At 39.7% G+C, this 15,489-nt stretch overlaps 1 protein-coding gene across 2 annotated transcripts in view; it reads right to left on the bottom strand.

The window, feature by feature from the left end:
- TSNAX (translin associated factor X) overlaps positions 1-15,489 on the bottom strand; it is a 94,696-nt gene that overhangs the window by 15,249 nt on the left and 63,958 nt on the right. For both annotated transcript variants that reach the window (XM_064276657.1, XM_064276658.1), the window contains exon 6: positions 1-15,489. This exon is cut by the window's left edge and continues 15,249 nt beyond it; it is cut by the window's right edge and continues 13,293 nt beyond it. The gene's annotated coding sequence lies outside the window, so the exon portion shown is untranslated.

Raw genomic sequence — 15,489 nt, 5'->3', positions numbered from 1 at the left:
ATGGACAAAATCAAGACTTTTCAGAAATAAACTGAGGCAGTTTAGCATCTACAGGCAGAGCTTGGTAAGAAAGGGATTATACCTAGAAGAAACAAATGGGAGCAAGAGCAAGAAAAAAATCGTATGCAAGGACTCTGGTCAACTGTGGATAAATTTAATGAGCATTGACTGTAAATAAAATGGTAACATATAGGGAATGGGGAGGGGGCAGTTATAAATAAGAAATAGAAACTTCCATTCTTATATACTCAAGAAAGTTGAAAACATAGGTCCACACAAAAACTTGTACCTGAATGTCTGTAGTAGTATTACTCATCACAGCCAAAAAATATAAACAATACAAATGTCCACCAACTGATGAATGGGCTTTAAAAATGCGATAAATTCCCTACAGTATATTATTATTCAGCCATAAAAACGAACAAGGTACAGATACATGGTTGTTGTACTTGTTACATGCCATCGAGTTGGTTCCAACTCATAGTGACCCTATGTACAACAAAATGAAACACTGCCTGGTTCCTATGTAATCCTCACAATCATTGCTCTGTTTCAGGCCATTATTGCAGCCACTGTGTTAAATACATCTTGTGGAAGGTCGTCCTCTTCTTTGCTCACTTTCTGCTTTACCAACCATGCTGTCCTTTTCCAGGAAAGCTAGAATGCTCCTTAGAAACTTCATCTCATATACTTTGGACATTTTTTCAGGAGGGACATCCCTGGAGAAGGATATCATGCTTGGTTAAGTAGAGGGTCGGAGAAAAAGAGGAAGACCCTCAATGAGATTGACTCAGTGGCTGCAACAATGGGCTCAAGCATAACCAAAGATTATGAGGATGACACAGGGCTGAGCAGTGTTTCATTCTGTTGTACATAGGGTAGCAATGAGTCAGAACCAACTAGACAGCACCTAACAACAACCACGACCATATATCTGTACCTTGTTCCTTTTTATGGCTGAATAATAACATGCCTGTGGTTATAATTCCATTTGGGAATGGGTTGTCTTTGTAATGTTAATGAGACAGGGCTAGTGTAGGGTGTGTCTTGAGTCAATCTCTTTTTGAGATATAAAAGATTTTAAACAAGCAATCAAGTAAACATAAATGGGGGAAGAAAGTGAAGCCACATGAAGATCACCCAGGAGTAGAAGCTCAAAGCGACAAGGACCTTCCTTCAGAGCTGACAGAGAAAGAAAGCCTTCCCCTAGAGCTGGCACCCTGAATTCGGACTTCTTGCCTCCTAAACTGTGAGAAAATAAACTTTTGTTTGTTAAAGCCACCATTTGTGGTATTTCTACTAGAGTAGCACTAGATAACTAAGACAGAATTGGTACGAAGAAGTGGGAGTGCTGCTCTAACAAATACCTAAAATGTGGAAGTGGTTTTGGAATTGGGTAATGGATAGAGGCTGGAAGAGTTTTAAGATGGCTGATAGTAAAAGCTTACATTGCCTTGAAGAGACTGTTGGTAAAATTATGGACGTCAAAGGTAATTCTGGTAAGGGCTAAGAAGGCAGTGGGGTGAGCTATAGGGAAAGTCTCTAACGCCTTGTTGTGTTGTTGTTGTTAGATGCCGTCGAGTTGGTTCCGACTCATAGCAACCCTATGCACAACAGAACGAAACACTGCCCGGTCCTGCGCCACCCTGACAATCGTTGTTATGCTTGAGCTCATTACTACTACGGCCTTACAGAATACCTATAGTGCCAACAAAAGAATGTTGATAGAGACGTGGACATTAAATGTGCTTCTGGTGAGGCTTTAAAAGAATACAATAAACATCCAATTGCACAATGGAGGAAGGACGATGTTTTTATGCAATGGCAAACAACTCATCTGAATTATGTTCAAATGTTTGGTGGAAGGTAGAATTCGTAAGTGATGAACTTGTATATCTGGCTGATGAGATTTCTAAACAACATCTTAAAGGGGCTATGTGGTTTCCCCTTGCCTTTTATAGTAAAGTGCAAGAGAAAAGAAATGGACTTTACAGTGAACTGTTCAAAATGAAAACAAAACTTAAAGACTTGGAAAATTGTGTTGTACAAATCAAGGACACATGTCCTAGAATTTTCGCCAAGTATGTGCCTATACAATCTTTTGTTAAAGGGATTAAGCCTGTGACAGGTCTAACCACTACCACAGCATAAAACCCATCAGCTTAGACTGAAGGGGACAGGGGAAGAACAAAAGGAAAGAACGCTATCTGCCTCTTGGAATTCTGTAGGTAGGAAAGAGACCAAAGGAGCTACATCTCCTGTCCCCCATCCCTGAAGCAGTTTGGAGATCAGCAAAACTGTTGGAAGGCGCACGGGAAGCAGGGTTGCATCAGTTTCAAAGGTTGGAGTTGCGGCCTCCTAGGTTTAAAAGAGTCAGATCTTCACCAGCTTGGTCTGGGAGTGTGGGGCTGCCTTTCACAAGAGCCAGAGGGATGGCACCGCTGCCCAAAACTGAGGGGGCAGGGCTGCCATGACAGAGGGGCAGAAGAACAGGGCCTCCCGGGGCTGAGGGGGTGGGGTCACCAATCCAATGGAAAAGGAGAATGGGATTGCCCAAAGCCAAGGGAGCAGAGTTGCCATCCCAGTGGACCTGGAAGGCAGAGCTGAAGCCCAGGGCCGAGCGGCCTCCAACCAGATTCCAGAGACCATGGCCAACACCCAGAGTCTGGAGGGTGGGGCATTGCCCAGATGGTCCCGAAGAACACAGGATTATTTTCAAGCCTTGAGAGTTAATATAAATTGTTCTGCTAGATTTTGGACTTGCTTAGTGCCCATTAGCGGAACGCTGCTGGTGTAGTGGTTAAAAGCTTGGCTGCTTACCAAAAGGTTGGCAGTTTGAATCCTCCAGTTATTCCTTGGAAACTAAAGGGGGCAGTTCTACTCTGTCCTATAGAGTCACTATAGTTGGAGTTGACACAACAGCAATGGGCTTAGTGTCTGTTGTGCCTTCTTTCCCTCCAGTTTCTCCCATTTGTAATGAAAATGTCTACTTCGTGCCTGTTCCACCATTGCACTTTAGGAATAGATAACTTGTAGTTTAGATTTCACAGGTTCAGAGATGAATAGGAATTTTGCCCTAGAATGAAAAAAGACAACCCAATCATAAAATGGACAAAGGACTTGAACATTTACCCAAAGAGGACATTCAAATGGCCACCAAACACATGAAAAGATGCTCAGCATCATTCGCCATCAGAGACATGCAAATCAAAACCACAGTGAGATAGCATTTTACTCCCACTAGGAAGGCTAAGATTAAAAAAAAAAACAAACAAAATAACAAATGTTGGCGAGGACGTGGAGAAGTTGAAACACTTACCTATTGCTGGTGGGAATGCAAAATGGTACAGCCAGTGTGGAAAACTGTGTGACAGTTCCTCAAAAAACTAAAAATAGAATGACCATATGACCCAGCAATTCCACTCCTAGGTATATACCCACAAAATTCAAAAGCAGAGACTCAAACAGAGACTTGTACACCAATGTTCATTGCGGCAGTATTCACAGTAGCCAAAAGATGGAAACAACCTAAATGACCATCGACAGATGAATGGATAAACAAAATGTGGTACCTACATACAATGGAACACTACTCAACCAGTGGGATAAATGAAGTCTTGATACAGGCTGCAATATGGATGGAGCAGGAAGACATTATGCTGAGAGAAATAGTCAATCACAAAAGGACAAATATAGTATGACCTCACTTATATAAAAAGACAGAAAAAAAAAAAAAGGCAATGTATAGAGATCAAAATTTATTAGTGGTTACCAGGGGTGGTTACCACACATCTGTCAGTTTGTCCTACTGTGGTGGCTTGTGTGCTGTAGTGATACTGGAAGTTTTGCCACCAGTATTTCAAATACCAGCGAGGGTCACCTTTGGTAGACAGGTTTTAGCTAAGCTTCCAGACTCAGACAGACTAGGAAGAAGGAGTTGGCAGTCTACTTCTGAAAAAATTTGGCAGCACAAAAACTTGTGAATAGCAACAGAACATTTTCTGATATAGTGCTGGAAGATGAGCCTCTCAGATGGGAAGGTACTCAAAATACAACTGGGGAAGGGCTACCTCCTCAACGCAGAGTCAACCTTAATGACGGGGATGGAGTCAAGCTTTCGTGACTTTCATTTGCTGATGTGGCACGACTTAAAAAGAGAAGAAACAGCTGCAAACATCCATTAATAATAGGAATGTGGAACGTAAGAAGTATGAATCAAGGAAAGTTGAAAGTCGTTGAAAATGAAATGACATGTATAAAGATTAATATCCTAGGCATTACAAAGCTGAAAGGGACTAGTATTGATCATTTTTAATCAGACAATCATATGGTCTCCTATGCCAGGAACGACAAATTAAAGACAGATGACATCACATTCATGGTCAAAAAGAACATTTCAAGATCTATCCTGAAGTACAACCCTGTCAGCAATAGGATGATATCCATAAGCCTACAAGGAAGACCAGTTAATACAACTATTATTCAAATTTACGAATCAACTACTAAGGCCAAGATGAGGAAACTGAAGATTTTTACCAACTTCGGCAGTCAGAAATTGATCACACATACAATCAAGATGTGTTCATAATTACTGGTGATTAGAATTCAAAAGATAGGAACAAAGAAGAATCAGTAGTTTGGAAAATATGGCCTTGGTGACAGAAATAATGTTGGAGATTGCATGACAGAAGTTTGCAAGACCAACGACTTCTTCATTGCAAGTACTGTTTTCAACAACAGTAAACTGCAACTATGCACATGGACCTCACAAGATAGAAAACACAGGAATCAAATCAACTAAAAAAAAAAAACCCACTGCCATTGATTCCGACTCATACCGACCCTAAAGGACAGAGTAGAACTACCCCATAGGGTTTCTAAGGAGCGCCTGATGGATCTGAACTGCTGACCTTTTGGTTAGTAGCCATAGCTCTTAACCACTACTCCACCAGTGTTTCCATCAAATCAACTACATTTGTAGAAATAGACAATAGAAAAACTCAATATCATCAGTCAGAACAACAGGTGCCAACTGCAGAACAGACCATCAATTGCTCATTTGCAAGTTCAAGTTGAAGCTGAAGAACATTTAAAGAATTTAACAGTTAAATTTTTTTTTAGTAAAAATTAAAACAGTCCACAAGAGCCAAAATATGACCTTGAGTATATTCTGCCTGAATTTGGAGACCATCTCAAGAATAGATTTGACAAACTGAACACTAATGACCAAAGACCAGAGGAGTTATGAAATGACATCAAGGACATTATCACGAAAAAAGCAAGAGGTCAATAAAAAGACAGGAAGAAAGAAAAGACCAAAAGGGATGTCAGAAGAGACTCTGAAACTTGATCTTGAACATCGAGTACTTAAAGCAAATGGAAGAAATGATGAAATACAAGAGCTGAACAGAAGATTTCAAAAGGCAGCTCGAGAAGATAAAGTAAAAATATTATAATGACATGTGCAAACACCTGGAGTTAGAAAACCAGAAAGGAATAACATGCTCAGCATTTCTCAAGGTGAAAGAACTTAAGAAAAAAATTCAAGCCTTGAGTTGAAAATCTGAAGGATTCTATGGGTAAAATGGAAACCCTGGTGGCATAGTGGTTAAGTGCTATGGCTGCTAACCAAAAGCTCAGCAGTTCAATTCCACCAGGCACTTGGAAACTCTGTGGGGCAGTTCTACTCTGTCCCATAGGGTCACTATGAGTCAGAATTGACTCAACGGCAGTGGGTTTTTGGAATGGGTAAAATACTGAATGATGCAGGAAGCATCAAAAGAAGATGGAAGGAATACACAGAATTACTGTACCAAAAAGAATTGGTTGACATTCAACCATTTCCGGAGGTAGCATATGATAAAGAACTGGTATTAAAGGAAGATGTCCAAGCTGCACCGGAGGCATTGATGAAAAACAAGATTCCAGGAATTGACAGAATACCAATCAAGATGTTTCAACAAAGGGATGTAATGCTGGAGGTGCTCACTTGTCTACACCAAGAAATTTAGAAGACAGCTACCTGGCCAACTGACTGGAAGATATCCATACTTGTGCCCATTCCAAAGAAAGATGATCCAACGGAATGCAGAAATTATCGAATAATTAACATCACACACAAGTAAAACTTTGCTGAAAATCCTTCAAAAATGGTTGCAGCAGTACATTGACAGGGAGCTGCCAGAAATTCAAGCTGGATTCAAAAAAGGACATTGAACGAAGGATATCATTGCTGGTGTTAGATGGATCTTGGCTGAAAGCAAAGAATACCAGAAAGATGTTTACCTACATTTTGTTGACTATGCAAAGGCATTCGACTCTGTGGATCATAACAAATTATGGATAACATCGAGAACAATGGGAATTCCAGAACACTTAATTGTGCTCATGAGGAACCTGCACATAGACAAAGAGGCAGTCGTTCAAACATAGCAAGAGGATACTGCATAGTTTAAAATCAAGAAAGGTGTGGGTCAGGGTTGTATCCTTTCATCATACTTATTCAATCTCTATGCTGAGCAAATAATCCAAGAAGTTGGGCTATATAAAGAAGAACACAGGGAGCACAACAGAGAACCCCGGAGGGAGCAGGAGAATAGTGGGATGCAAACCCCAAATTCTCATAAAAAGACCAGACTTAATGGTCTGCTTGAGACTAGAGGAATCCTGGTGGTCATGGTCCCCAAACCTTCTGTTGGCCCAGGACAGGAACCATTCCCGAAGACAACTCATTAGACATGGAAGGGACTGGACAATGAGTTGGAGAGAGATGCTGATGAAGAGTGAGCTACCTGTATCAGGTGGACACTTGAGACTGTGTTGGCATCTCTTGTCTGCAGGGGAGATAGGAGGGTAGAGAGGGTTAGAAACTGGCAAAATTGTCACGAAAGGAGAGACTGGAAGGGCTGACTCATTAGGGGGAGAGTAAGTGGGAGTATGGAGTAAGGTGTATATAAGCTTATATGTGACAGACTGACTTGATTTGTAAACGTTCACTTAGAGCTCAATAAAAATTATTAAAAAAAAAACTCAGCATCAGTTAGACTAATAACCTGTGATATGCAGATGAAACAACCTTGCTTGCTGAAAATGAAGAGGACTTGAAGCACTTACTGATGAAGATCAAAGACTACAGCCTTCAGTATGGATTGCACCTCAACATAAAAGAAAACAAAAATCTTCACAACTGGACCAATAAGCAACATCATGATAAAAGGAGAAAAGACTGACATTGTCAATTATTTCATTTTACTTGCATCCGCAGTCAACACCCAAGGAAGCAGCAGTCAGGAAAGCAAATGACATATTGCATTGGGCAAATCGGCTGCAAAAGACCTCCCTAAAGTATTAAACAGCAAAGATGTCACTTTAAGGACTAGGGTATGCCTAACCCAAGCCATGGTATTTTCAATCGCCTCATATGCTTGTGAAAGCTGGACAATGAAAAAGGAAGACCAAAGAATTGACGCCTTTGAATCATGGTGTTGGCGAAGAATATTGAATATACTCTGGATTGCCAGAAGAACAAACAAGTCTGTCCTGGAAGAAATACAGTCAGAGTGCCCCTTGGAAGCGAGGATGGCGAGGCTTCATCTCACGTACTTTGGACATGTTATCAGGAGGGACAAATCCCTGGAGAAGGGTATCATACTTGGTAAAGCAGAGGGTAAGCAAAAAAGAGGAAAACCCGCTACGAGATGGACTGACAGAGTGGCTGCAACAACAGGCTCAAGTATAACAAAGATAGTGAAGATGGCACGCAGGACCAGGCAGTGTTTCATTCTGTTGTAGGGTCGCTATGAGTGAAAAAGAAAGCAACAACTAAGGGTGGGAAGGAGGGGAATGGGGAGTTAACGGTGATGGAAATAACATGTTCAAAAAGGGTAGGGTTGCACAGCCAATTATTGTAATTGCTGTAAGTTGTACACCTGTAAAAAGTTGAATTGGCAAAAGTCGTGTGATAGATGTATTTACAACAATGAAAAAAAATTTTAAAAAGGGTAACTGCTGAGGCTGCTTATGGGATTTCGTTTCTTGGTTTGTAAGTTTAGGTTCATGGTTTCATGGGATATCCCAGTTAATTGGACTAATAACATGTTTAGTGTCTCTGTTCTACCTCTTGGTTCATTGCATGGTGCTTGGGGTCTTAAAAGCTTACAAGTGGCCATTCTAAGGCACAACAATTAGTCTCTATTCACCTGAAACAACAGAAGAAGAAGGAGGGTCAGGAATAGGAGGAGGAAAGGAATGTGTGGCTATTGCCTCCATGAACACCTGCCTCCTCTACCATGAGACCAGAAGAACTGGATGGTGCCCAGTTACCATTACTGAACATTTTGATCTAAGATTCCATAGAAGAATTCTTATCAAAAAAAGGGAAAATAAAAAACAGGATTTCAAATTCTCATGGACTCCAGATTTCCTGGAGACATGATGTTTGGATGAACCCCTGAAACTGTTGCCCTGAGATAATCTTTAAACCTTAAATCAAAAATACCCCCTGAAGTCTTCTGAGAACCAAAAAATAGTTCAGCTTAACTAGTATAGAATGTCTGCCTTGAGCATTATGCTCCTTTAAGAACTATCTACAGGGGATCAAAGTGACGACAACAACTCAAAAGATTAGATAGGAACCTTAGGGAGCAGTGAACTAATGTTAATGGGGGGGAACAACTCAGAAAAGGGGAGTGAGAATGGTTACAGAACTCGAAGAATGTAATCAATGTCACTAAACAGTACATGTAGAAACTGTTGATTTGGTGTACATTTTGCTATGTACATTCTCAACAACAACAAAATAAAATTAAATATTAAAAAAAAGAATTCAGAAAGATTGTTGGATATAAGAACAATACAGAGAAATCAGTATTGTTCTAACGTAAAATATAAATGAGAAAGTATCATTGAAAAAGATACCATTCCACACAATAACAATACTTTATGGATACCAAGGAGTAAACTTCTCAAAACATGAGCAAGATCTACAAATAAAATTATAAAGCTTCACTGAAGGACTCAACAAACCTAAATAAATGGAGAAATAATACCCTGCCCATGGGTAGAAAAAATTATAAAGATGGCGGTTCTCAAAAAATCCATGCATAAATATCAATGTAATTAAAATACAAATTCCAAAAGTTTTCAATGAACTTAGAAAGTTGATTTGAAAATTAAAAATCTAATAGATAAATATCAAACATATATGAACACGTAAATTACAAAAGTAAGCTGAATGACAAAAAAATTATAATTGTGGAGACACTGTTAATATTAAATCACATTAAATTGTCAATATTCAATAGTTTTTGGCTGACGAAAACATATTTCATACTAAACTAAGAGAGATACTATTTAAAACCCATAAGACTGACCACCAGCACTGGCAAAATTACTATGTGGAAACACAAATTCTTCCACATTGCAGAAGGAAGTGTAAATTGGTACAAGCATTTTAGCAATATCTAATAAAGCTAAACACGCATATACTCTAAGACCAAGCACTTTCATTACTAGATATTCTACCTAGAGAAATTCTTACAAGTGCCCACAGAGAGATGAGCTAAGGATATCCACTACTGCAGTGTTTATGATATCAAAACTTTGGGGGAAAATCTAAGTGTTCATTCATTCTACAAATATTCACTGAGTGACCATTCTGTGCCAGGGACCATTCAACATGTTTGGGATACACCAGCAAGTAGAACAGACAAACATTCCTCTCCTTGGGGAGTTTATGCACTAGTGAAGGGAGATAAACAAGTATAGCACATAAGTTACATGGTATACTAGATGGGATAAGTGCTACAAGCAACAGAATAGGCCAAGGCAATGCGACTTTCCACAGCTTCAAGGATGCCATTCATATTATATTCTATATAAACGTCACCCTCTGGAATTGTGTAAGGCAGCAGCACTGAGGTGTGGAGTGGGTGGTAAGCGGCAATTTAGAAGCTCAAGGTAGGTCTCATTAAGTAGGTGGAACATTTGCACAAACTAAAAAAAGGTGACAGAATCACCATACAGATATGTGGAAGGAGGGGCACCAGGCAGAAGGAACAGACAGGGAAAAGATCCAGAGCAGAGGGCCAGGGGGGTTGGAGTGAAGAGAACAAGAGAGAATTAGACTAAAATGAAGAAGGGTGCAGATTATGTGGGCCAGTCTTGTGGGCCATTGTAAGGACATGGGCTTTTTACTCTGTATTAAGTTAGTAGCTGGCCAAAAAGTTGGCAGTTCAAATCCACCAGCCACTCCTTGGAAACCCTATGGGGTAGTAGTACTCTGTCCCATAGGGTCACTATGAGTCCTAATCCAGTCAACTGCAATGGGTTTGGTTTTTTTTTTTTTTTTTTTTGACAGTAATTTAAACAGAAAAGCAAGGTGATCTGACTGCATTTTTTAAAGGATCACTCTGACTACTCTGTAGGGAAGCAAGGATGGCACCAGGAAGACCAGTTAGGGAGCTATTGCCGTAAACCAAGTAAGAGATGGTAATGGCTTGGACCAGGGTGATCAAAGAATGTTGGGTGCTGGATATATTTTAAAGATTAAAAACCCCATTGCTGACTTCTAAGTCAATTGGCAAAATAAATCCTATTATGAAAACATTCTGCATCCCACTTCGAAGTGTGGAGTCTGGGGTCTTAAATGCTAACAAGCGGCCATCTAAGATGCATCAATTGGTCTCAACCCACCTGGACCAAAGGAGAATGAAGAACACCAAGGTCACACGATAACTATGAGCCCAAGAGACAGAAAGGGCCACATGAACTAGAGACTTACATCATCTTGAGACCAGAAGAACTAGATGGTGCCCAGCCACAACCAATGACTGCTCTGACAGGGAGCACAACAGAGGACCCCTGAGGGAGCAGGAGAACAGTGGAATGCAGACCCCAAATTCTCATAAAAAGACAAGACTTAATGGTCTGACTGAGACTAGAAGAATCCCAGCAGTCATGGTCCCCAAACCTTCTGTTGGCCCAGGACAGGAACCATTCCCGAAGACAACTCATCAGACATGGGAGGGACTGGACAATGGGTTGGAGAAAGATGTTGATGAAGAGTGAGCTACTTGTATCAGGTGGACACTTGAGACTGTGTTGGCATCTCCTGTCTAGAGGGGAGATGGGAGGGGAGGGTTAGAGACTGGCAAAACAGTCACGAAAGGAGAGACTGGAGGGAGGGAGCAGGCTGACTCATTAGGCGGAGAGTAAATGGGAGTATGTAGTAAGGTGTATATAGGCTTATGTGTGACAGACTGACTTGATCTGTAAACTTTCACTTAAAAAAAAAGTTTTTTTTTTTTTTCCACTTAAAGCACAATAAAAATTATTAAAAAAAAAAAAAACCCCATTGCCTTCGAGTCAATTCCGACATGTTGTGACAGAGCAGAACTGCCCCATACGGTTTCCAAGGAGCAGCTGGTGGATTTCGATTGCTAACCTTTTGGTTAGCAGCCTACCGCTTCACCACTGTGCCACTAGGGCTCTATTTTAAAGATAAAAGCCTACAAAATTTCTGATAGATCGAACGTGGAATGTGAGTCAAAGAGAGGAACCAAGGATGACTCTTATTATGCCTGACCAGCTGAAAGGATGGTTTCGTTATAAACTAAGGGGAAAATAGTATGAGGGGCAGGTGAGGGGAGAAGACTAGCCTTGTTGTTCATAAAATGGAATTCTATGTTTGGTACATAAAAAGGACTTTACCAGCAAAGCAAAAAGACAACTTATAGACTGGGAGAAAATTTTTAGACATGATAGATAAGGGCCTAATACCCAAAATATATATGCAACTTCTACAACTTAACAACAAAAGACAAACAACCCAATAAAAATATGGGCAAAGGACTTGAACAAACATTTCACCAAAGAGGGTACTCAAATGGCCAACAAGTACATGAAAAGATACTCAACATCTTTAGTCATTACCAAAACCAAACTGACCCAGCTAGTTCCAAAAAGATATGTTCAGTATGACATTACATAAACTTAAAAAGCAAACAAAACAAACAATTTTGGGAACATACGTATGTAGGAAAAACATCAAAATACGTATCAGAAGGCTATATTCCAACCTTCAGGTTGGTAGTTACCTCTGAAAACAGCAAGGGCGGAGTGTTACGCTATTAACACTGGTTTTTCTAGCCCTCCAAAACCTACGTCTTTGTACATTCCAAATCCTCTTTGGAGAAGACTGAAACAAGGTGAGCGATAATACCAATTTTATCCTTGGTTGTCAGCTTTTTACATCATAGAAAGCCTGCAAATACGCTACCTTTATTTTCAGGCTTACTAATTCACATTTGAATGAAGGGCATTGCAGAGGGAGAGCTGAAATAAATGTGTATGACACCAATTTTGTTTAGGAAGTAAATAGTTCCATCAGTGGAAAGAAACATTGGCGATCTTAGGCAAAGTGTCCTAATTTAATGCTGCCCCTGACATGCCCAGCAAAACAGCCTTTGTCAAACGTATGCCTGCCTTGACATTTTGAAGGCACCTAAAGAGAGATCTTTTCTTCTGCTGAATGGGTAAGGAATAGTCAAAAAATCAAAATACGAGTCCCTTCTCCCTGATTCCCCAACGACCTAATATCCCCTCCCCAAAGGCAAGCACTATTGCCATTTTGTGTGTCCTTTTTGAGATAGTCTGTACATTTACAAAAACATATATTCTTTTAACTTTTTTCACACAGTAGTGGCATATATACCTTTTCCTTTTTCAGTTAAAATGGCTTAGATGTCTTTCTTCTCAAAGGCTTTATAGCATTTAATTTTACGATTGTACAATAATTTATTTAACTTGTCCTCCATGAACGGACACTTAAGTTTCAATTTTTTTGATATTTCAAACAATGCTGTGATGAGTGTTTTTTGAACATGTGATTTCATAAGCATATGGATGAACTTGAGAGCTGAGCTACTGCCAACATGCCCTCCCTACGTTATCTACCAATTTGCACGGTTCACAGCAGTGTGAGTGCCCATCTCCGCCACACCAACACACTGTTACCAAACTTCAAATCTTAACCCATCTGATATGTGAAAAGGGTACCTTGTAGTTTTAATTTTCATTTCTCTTATGAGAGAGATTGGGCATCTATTCCTATGCTTAAGATTCATTTGTATATCATCTCTGAAAACTGGCTCTATCAGTCAGTATTCAGTCAGGCAAACAGAAAGCACTGTAGGCATTTCTAGACTCTGAAAAGGATTTAACACAGGTGCTTCCAAAACGTTTGGAAGGGCTGAGGGAAAGGAAGATCTGGGAGAGCTGCCAGTGAGTTCAGGAAATCAAGACGTTGCAGGAATTACAGGAAACCATGGCTGATGACCTCAGCAGCCTGCAGCACTGAAGCAGGTGATTAACAGAACGCAGAAGCTCCTGCAAAACCTCACGTATACCATCTCAAAAGCCTGTCCGCCTGTCCTCTGATGCTGTTGGAAAAATAATGGCTTTTGTTTCTCTTTTCCCTTCCAAATATTACACGTGCCCCTCATTGGTGGAATGCAACTAAAATCCTCTTAGCAAGGGAGTCTGGGAAGTGTCTGGGCTTTCGAACCCTACAATAAGAGTTTAGAAGGGCAGGTATAGTACTGAGTATCAATAGGCAATACCTGACATAGTCCACTCCTTTGGTTACTCAGCATTCATACGCACCCTTCTAACTGTACTTAAACGTCCAAGCATCATGCTTCCACCTAATGTGATGCAATGATCCTTCATAGAATTAAGGCACGATCACCTTCTTAAATGGGGAGAGACAAAGTCCTATCAGTGTGCATACATATATATATATATGCATTCATTCTCTCTTTAGTTCAATACAACTTGCCTTTGCTCTCCTATCAACTTGAAGGCGAAATTAAAAGATTAACCAAGAACAACACGTGCTCTGTAAAATAACAGCCTAAAGAGAGGGGAAGAAAAAAAGACACAACTTATTAATATATAAAATATATACACAATAAATCAAGTAGAAAACATGCATTATTACTAAAATCCTTGTTTCTGCCATTGGCCCTAAGGTGACAGTTGGTATTCATAATTTCCCTTTGCCTTCAGCCAAAACCTCAGTTACCTGAGGTCATTACCTGGTGGATAAACCACGTCTTCATTCCTGAAGGGTCAGTGTCATTAGGGCTCTGCCTGTTGGATATTATAGGCTCTTACGCATTTTACCAGCACGTACGGAAGTACTGAGAAGAGTCCCAGAGAAATTCCTCTGGGGTGTGTGTGTGAGTGTGTGTGTATCTGGTAGACAGTATTAAGTAGGCAGTCTTAGAGCTTTCATTTGCATTTTCAGTCTGGGAAAACACTGTTGACTTTGAGTCCTGTGTTCCTTGTGTTAGCTTGACATTGCCCTACCATGTTTCTTAAAGTAACACTTCTGAGTTTGGGTATTCAAATAAATGCTTGGCATTGGAAAAGTCATTAAGGACAGTTACAAAAAAAAAGTTTTTTCCAGAAAAAGTAGACCAGTTGGAAATAAATACTTTTTTCCTAAAATCTGCAGATGATACAACTGAAAATTAACTATGTATGCTTACTTTATTCCACAAAGGCAAAAAGCATTTCTTCTAAGACATACAAAATTGTATCTACATGGAGGACAATCACAATAGGTAATCTCTGAATTAAAATATCAATGTGATTCTACATTAGAACTTTCATTAGGGGACAAAGGAAGCTGCAACTCTGAAACCTTTGTTCAATAGAATTTCACTTCGTGTTTAAAGAAGAACAAAAGAAAAACTCACTACTTCCCAAATCCTGAGAATCATATCATCTACTTAAAATCCGAATACATTTATAAAGCCTTTGATGGTGCATGGGACCTTAAGAAATCATCAAGAGCAGTGATTCTTAGCTTTTTCAGGTCAAAGACTCACTTGATGATAACATGAAAGTCACAGACGTTCTTCTCTAGAAAAACACTCTAACATCAGAATTTCACTTTCACAAATTATATAACAAAATTTGAATTCTGTTTCTTTCAAAATATCAACACAGAGACTACATGCATATACAATAGTACAATGTGAAAGACATCTTTGGATTCCTCTTATGATAAGAGTTCTTAATTTGGGTTTAGGGGCCTAGTTTTAGAGCATCCATTGTGGATTTCAGAGGGTTGATGACTCCCCTTCAAATATATGCAAAATTTTATAGGTATAGTCTATTTATTGAGTTACATTCCTGGGTTCTTAGTACCTTGTAATGCATTTTCACATAGATTGTATGGTTTAGCTATGAAAACACCTAGGAAAGTAGGTCAGAGATTATTCAACAGATGAGAAGACTGAGGTTCAAAAAGATTATGGCTCAAGGAGAACCTGCCGAAGGTCACATATAAAAAAACCACATAAAGTAGCACGCTATTTCAGAAAAGGTGTAATCTAAGTTTCATTAGATGTGGTTTCTAATTCCAAATTTATGTTTAACACATGGTAGATAATCTTTTTTAGATAATCTTGAGCAAGTTAC

Source organism: Loxodonta africana, chromosome 25, assembly GCF_030014295.1.
Source record: "Loxodonta africana isolate mLoxAfr1 chromosome 25, mLoxAfr1.hap2, whole genome shotgun sequence".
Classification (NCBI taxonomy): domain Eukaryota; kingdom Metazoa; phylum Chordata; class Mammalia; order Proboscidea; family Elephantidae; genus Loxodonta; species Loxodonta africana.
The sequence above is the reverse complement of the archived record's forward strand: the minus strand, read 5'-3'. Positions and strand labels throughout refer to the sequence as shown.